Raw genomic sequence first — 7,541 nt, 5'->3', positions numbered from 1 at the left:
GAGTGGGGTCCTTCATGATGCAGGTGGCCCTCTTCCTGCAGCTGGTGAGTTACTTATTTTTCAAGTTATCCAGGTCACAATGTTTACATATAAATGGTGGCGGCCATCATAGATTTTGACGTGGCAACCCACTTTTTGAAAGGAAAATTTCTTACCCCTAGATGCAGCCGCACATAACATTGGAAGTCATTACTTCACTTATATGTCGTTACCGTGCTCAACATGTATGGATGGACAGAAAGATGGAGGGTCTTTCCTGTCCCCTTCTTCACTTTACAACCGAGGACAAATTAATGAAATGAGGAGGAAATGAGGAAAAGCTTGAACTAAGCTGATATTCCAACAAATGCATGACTTTGAAGAAAGCCTTCACATATACAGTAACTTCATTTATGTTTTCTTAAATATATTATAACAATATCTTGCTTTAAAGCTTGAAGCTGCACAGAAATCTGTCGGAATCAGCCTCCCCACCATCACAGACATCTACACCTCCAGATGCAGGAAGAGGGCCACCTGCATCATGAAGGACCCCACCCACCCAGCACACACACTTTTTGCCCCACTCCCCTCAGGAAGGAGGTTAAGGAGCATTAAGTGTAGAACCACTAGACTGAGGAACAGCTTCTACCCTGAGGCTGTTAGACTCATGGATCTCTAACTAGAATAATCACTGTGAAAAACCATATCATGTTGCTGCTGATCTGTTTCATGTTGCTGCTGATCTGTTTCAATGTTGATGTGTTCATGCGTGCACATCTGCTCACAGACTCATGTTCATGTTTGTGCTGATGTTCAATGTTTTATGTTATGAGTGCTTAGTGTATATTTAGTTGATGTTTTTCTTAGTTCATATCTTAGATGTTATTACTGTTTTTCTTATACATTTTATTGTTGGATGTAACTGGGACCCCGTGTACATAATTTCGCTCCACCACATGTACCACATGAGGTGCGAATGACAATAAAGAAACTCTGACTCTGACTCTGACTCTGACTGAACAAAGAATTAAACCTTGATGTTTTGGGTCTAAGATATTCACGTGGGTAGGACTCACATTGTGGAGAAGAACGGAGGGAATTCTTTTTTATTTTTGCTTGTCCGAGACAGCACAGAGTGGATCCTGTGAGGCGAGGGAGAAATTTGACCCCAAACCAGATGCAGTGGTGGAGCCACCGGCCTCGGCCACCATAGATTAATCTTCGGCCACCCCATTCACTTGAGGAAACTATACTTTCAAGTAGTATGGAAACTAGAAAGCACTGTTTCTTCAAATGATATGGATTAGTTTACATACATATATGGTGGTGGCCATCTTGGATTTTGATGTAACCCAAATATTTGATCCGTTGTACACCGATCTGCATCCACACACTAAAGTGGAAGTTGGTATGCTGCTTATTTTCCAAGTTATCCAGATCACAAGGTTTACATTTGTACGTATTAACATGATTTCTGTAAATGCTGACCCCAAGTTAGCAGACTGAGGAAGAGGCAGGGGTAAGGAAGGTAAGTGTTTGGTTTACAGGTGTTGGTGATGTTCAGGCTGGAAGGGAAATAGGACAAGGTGAATATTGAGATTCTTTCTGGTTTGATGAGATAATAACTCTTGTTTGCCGATTTGATTTTCTTATTGTTTGTTTGTAGAAGGAGCTGGAGAGGAGGGAGAGAGGAGGTCCTAGGTTTCCACGGGGGGAGGGATGATCCAGACTGATGTTTGGATGATTGAAGGGACAAGATGATGCCAAGGTGAAGTCACAAGGAACGAAGAGGTCTTAGAAGACTCGAGGGAACAGGACTTGGAAGTCGCTGCAGAAGATATCAAAAACAGGTTAGTAAAACCATTTAGAAACTAGTTTACCTGCTGTCCATTTTTTACCATGAGGTACCATAATGTCCCAGCGTTGGAAGAACATCTGGCAGGAGATTAAGCACTCTAAAGAGCAGTCCTCCAAATCAGGTGCAGGTGTAGAGAGAGCGAGTGGCTGGAAACATAGGAATCCCACACATGATGCATCCATCTTGAATTTTGATGTGGCAACCCAATTTTTGACAGAGTCCCTTCTTATAGATTCAAAAAACTTCTTATAGATGCAGCCCCACACCAACATGGAAGTCGGCACCTCACCTATTTTTCCATTTATCCAGCTCACAACATGCACAGATGGATGAAGGACTTTTACAATTCCCCCACTTCTCTCTGCGACTAGGGACAAAAACAATTAAATGAATGATAAAAAAAAAAACAATATGTTTGATCAGTTATTTAGGTAAATCAATGAATATTTCACATCTCAAAGCTCAAAATGTGTAAACTTCCACAGTATAGAACGAGACAGAGTCAGAAGTTTGAACGGGCCGTTTGGACGCCAACTGCTTTATGTTTTATATCTTTTCTGACAGAGCCTGGGATCAAACGTGTAGCCTCAGGTTTACAAGACGGTGGCACATATCACTGAGCCACTGCACGTCTCTCTTAGGCATATACCGGTACTCTATGTATTTATTGAGAGACAAAGTCCGTTTCTATTGGTGACCGTAATAAAAAGGTATTTCTGAGTAAAAAAAACTGCTGTCGATGCTGCTCTGGCTTCAAAACGTTGCCGGTTCATTTGGAGTTCATCGTATCCTGCAGTCAAACAGGAGGTCTGAAAATATACGGACTATTTTTACCCTTCTCCAGACTCCCTACGGATTTTTACAAGAGGGAGTCTGAAAGACTACAAATGGCTTTAACTTGTAAACTATTAAAAAGTTTGAACACTGACCAAAGAATGATGAAGTGACGAATGCCAGAGTAATTTTTCTAATGTTTACATGTGCAAGTGAAATGAAAGAAACTCCCTTCAGATACGTGACACAAACAGAAAACGACCTCTGCATTAAGCTCATATAAAAATGTGAACACACTGCGAGCACTAGTTTTGGATGGCGCCAAGCATTATACATCTTTCCAGGTAAATAAGTTCTTGAATCCCATCAGTGAAACACGGTGGTGGTACCATCATGGTTAGAATCTGTCTGGGCCATCAATGACTCAGCAGTAACGTCTGAATCTCCCTAAACTCTGAGTCACGTGCCAACAATTCTGCAGTGAAATTAATCTCTTGTAGTGAAATATTACTTCAAGACACGAGTTGAGAATAAAGTCGATGTTTGTAGAATCAGCTCTTGACCTAAAGCCAAAGAGAAAGATGCAGAGCTCGAGTTATCCAACAAAGTTAAGTCAGGTCCTCTGGACGGTTTCTTCTTGTTAAAACGTTTCGTCTTTCATCCAAAAAAACTTCAGTCTGAGGAGCCGCAACAAACTCAGTCTTATAAATACCACCTTCACATAGAGGGTCAACCAGTTCGATGGTGTTTATAAGACTGAGTTTGTTGTGGCTCCTCGGACTGAAGAAGTCTTTTAGATGAAAGAAGAAACGTTTTAACAAAAAAATAAACCGCCCAGAGGACCTGACTGAACTTTGTTGAATTTTCCTATCTGGATTATTGAGCATGAATCAGAATAACTTGAGTTCAGTTTTGGACTTTTGTTTGTGTTTTTCATCAGTTCTTGTCTAAATAAAAAAAAAAAAAAACTGGAGCGAAATCGCTCCAAGCTGCAGTCCAGGAACGGATCACTTGCATTTATTCTTGTACAAAACGTTTACACAAGATACTGTTAGCAGGGATTCTTCTATTTATGACAGTTATAGATTGTTCTTTAGTTGTCATTGAAAACCAGGTTTAGATTTTCTTGGTGTTTCAGACAGATAACTGCAGAAAAACACACATTTCTAAATGTTTCACAAACTCCTGAGCAGTGCTGTCCATAACAAGTGGCACATCTTGCAGGAGAGAAGGTCCCGTTACCGTCTAAAGTAAATAATTTGAATACCAGCCTTTGTGAAGTAAATCTAATGGGCTGCATGACCCAACAGAAGAGCACATTAGTTTGTTATAAGCTCAGCAGCATGCTTCTTCTTCAGATGCTCCATAAAAAAAAAGCATTTTATTTGTTCAAATACAGAAAAGAACTGACACAAAATTACAAGATGTACAAACTTATCACAGAGATGCACTACTATGATTCTGTGTACCTGAATTAAAATCAGATTATTTTAAAATGCAGAAACACATTGTGGGGTTTAATTTTTTATTTTTTGGGGGGCATTTTTGAGTGACAGTATAAATTTCCAGTCATGGGTGTTCAGTTGGATCAACGACAGCACTCTGTGCAAATAAAATAAAAGTCTGGTTTCACTTCAGCACGTCTCTGCAGGATGTCTGCTGATCACATCAGGGGGAACTTCATGGCGATAGCTGCATGAATAGGTAGGTAATAACCTGTGGACGCCCTCCCTAGCTCCACTCCCTCGGGTGACACAGGTCAGGACAACCATCGGGGGCGTCAGCCGAGCACTTTTGTTATACACGTATCTGCACTTTGCTGGATGATTTGTACTCTTGCAGAAAAAAAAACACTCGTAGCTCCAGGGAATCGTTGTCCATCATGTCCTCTAATGCACATTTTTGGACACGGAGGAGAAAGACGTTTGACCTGGTCACACTGTGGAACTGCACAGAACCTTCTTGAAACCATATCCAGCTCTCAGAAAATGGACAAAAATCTTGGATCTACTCCACATTATAGCCTCAGTACTGGATGAAGTCCCTGACACGTATAGCATGTATCTTAGATCCTTATTTACTGTTTCTTTTTACACTTTATATTTTTGCTATTTTTGAATGTAACTGGGAACCTGGGTACATAATTTCGTTCCATCTCATGTACCACACGTGATGTGAATGACAATAAAATTGACTTGAACTTGAACACTGATGGTCCTTGTAGTGACTTAGCAATGTCTTCAGGTGGTTATTACAAATGCAGGGACTCCCCATTAAGGTAAGCTCTCTGTTCACTGGTCGGTCTACGTTCCTCCCCTCACCTCTGGTCATGAACTCTGGGTAGAGACTGAAAGAATGAGATCGTGGATACAGGAGGTTGAAATGAGTTTCCTCTGCAGGGGACTCTCCCTTAGAGACAGGGTGAGAAGTTCAGTTATCAGGAGAGACTCGGAGTAGAACCACTGCTCCTCCACATCGAGAGGAGCCAGTTGAGGTGGTTTGGGCATTTGGTAAGGATGTTTCCTGGGCGCCTCCCTAGGGAGGTGCTTCGGGCATGACCAGCTGGTAGGAGACCCCAGGGAAGACCCAGGACACGCTGGAGAGACTACATCCCTTGATTGGCCTAGGAACGCCTTGGAGTCCTCCCAGAAGTGCTGGAAGAGATGAATGTGGAAAGAGATGTCTGGACCTCCCTGCTCAAGCTGCTGAGACCTGAGTCCAGAACAAGAGGAAAATGATGGATGGATAGATGGGACTCCTCATTAAGGCATGACCCCAAGACACAAAACATTTGGCTTTTGAACATGTGATAAGGACCTTTGGATAGGTTTGATGAAGACAAATATGGACGAATCTTGTGCCGATTTTTCTCTATAAGAATTAAATGGTAAATGGACTGTATTTATATAGTGTTACTATTTTTGTACAAAGACTAATCAGAGCTTTATCACATTCATACACCGATGGGACACACATCGGAGGCAATGAGGGGTTCAGTGTCTTGCCCAGGGACACTTCAGCATGTGGCTGCTGGTGGAATCAAACCCCCAACTCTTTCATTGGAGGACGACTGCTCTAACCACTCAGCCACAGTTGCGCATTTAAGAAGAGAGGGAATGAAGATCCAGCAGTCTAAAGAAGAAGAGACAACAAGATGTGGTGAGTAGAGAGGCAGGAGGGTCTCAGATGAACGTATCGTTCTTCTTTTCCAGGTTTGATTAGCAAGGAGAAAAGTTACTCATGGAGGAGACCGCCACATATAATGACTAAAAACACTTCATGTGTTTGTCAGTCTGATGGCGATGGGTCCAAAAGCTCTGAGCCGTTACCAAAGGATGCTTGAGAGCCAGCTCGTTTTACTGAGATGACCCACGTCAGTTGGTTACCAGAAAGAGATGAACTATCACCAAAGTTCAGTCGTCATATGCTGCAGACAAAAACACAGGATTTCAGGAAAATCACAACAGTAATCGGATATTAAAAACGTGTTATTCCAGATGAATTTAAATGCAGCAGAGATGATGAGATCATAAGATTCAGGTGCAGCAACGCAACCAGGAAGTGAGTTGACACCTTGAAGTGTCAAGCAGGGATCCTGTTTACCCACAGCTCCACCTAAAGAGAAACAAGCTGCTGAGGGATCTGAAAAGTGAATGTTTTTAGTTTTTGAGATAAATGTTTTATCTGGACTGGAACTGAACAGAGAATGGTGCAAGATGTTCAAGTGGGTAGGAGATACACTGTACATAAGAACAGAGGTAGAGTTTTATTTTTTATGTTTGTCCAAGGCAGTGCAGAGTGACAAATCCTGGCATCTGGAAACCATGGTGGTGCCAGGGATTGGTGGCCTTGGCTTCCATTCTTTGCCACTCCAATCAGTTGAGAAAACTATACTTTTACTTTTAGATTCTTAAAATGATTGGGGTGTCCGGTTTCCAAATATATATGGTGGTGGCAATCTCGAATTTTAACATGGAATCCAAATTTTTGATGGTGAGTTTTTTTTTTTAAACCTAGGTGCAGCCATGCACCAAAGTGAAAGTTCAAGGTCGAGATCAAGGTTTCTTTATTGACACTTGCATCACATGTGGTACATGTGGTGGAACAAAATTGTGTACACAGGGACCCAGTTACATCCAACAAAATTCCATCTATCCATTATCTTTTACCCGCTTCTTCCTTTTTGGGACACTGGGGTCACTGGTGCCTACATTCAGCCATTACTGTGCGATAGGCAGGGGACACCCTGGACAGGTCTCAAGTCCATCACAGGGACACAGAGACAAATAAGACAAACAACCATTCACTCTCTCTCTCACCTAGGGACAATTCAGAGTTACCAATCAGCCTAACGTGTATTTTTTTGGTCTGTGAGAGTAAACTGGAGTACCCGGAGAAAAACCACGCATGCACGGAGAGAACATGCAAACTCCACCCAGAAAGGCCCCCGAACTGGGATTTGAACCACTGACCCGAACCACCACCATGCTGCCCTTTCCAACAAAAGTATAAATTGTAAAGAAAAACAGTAATAAGATCTAATATATGAACTAAGAAATACACTAAGCACTGATAGCACAAAAACAATACGCCAAACAACAGCAGCACGAACATGAGTCTGTGTGAGCAGATGAGGATGAATGTACATAGCAACAAGAAACATATCAGCAGCATGAGATCAGCAGCACAGTCAGAAGCACATATCACCAATCAAAGTGGGATTCCAGTGATTTATTTTCTTCACAGTGATTATTCTGTTTATAGATTCATGAGTCTAACAACTTCAGGGTAGAAGCTGTTCCTCAGTCTAGTGGTTCTACACTTAATGCTCCTCAACCTCCTTCCTGAGAGGAGCGGGGCAAAAAGTGTGTGTGCTGGGTGAGTGGGGTCCTTCATGATGCAGGTGGCCCTCTTCCTGCAGCTGGTG

The 7,541-nt window shown here is 42.1% G+C and overlaps 1 protein-coding gene across 6 annotated transcripts in view; it reads left to right on the top strand.

The window, feature by feature from the left end:
- Positions 1–7,541, top strand: part of hmg20a (high mobility group 20A) — a 39,618-nt gene that overhangs the window by 29,035 nt on the left and 3,042 nt on the right. The window lies entirely within an intron of this gene.

Source organism: Nematolebias whitei, chromosome 10, assembly GCF_014905685.2.
Source record: "Nematolebias whitei isolate Nwh7 chromosome 10, NemWhi1, whole genome shotgun sequence".
Lineage (NCBI taxonomy): Eukaryota > Metazoa > Chordata > Actinopteri > Cyprinodontiformes > Rivulidae > Nematolebias > Nematolebias whitei.
Note: the sequence above shows the minus strand (reverse complement) of the source record. Positions and strands in the feature narration are given on the sequence as shown.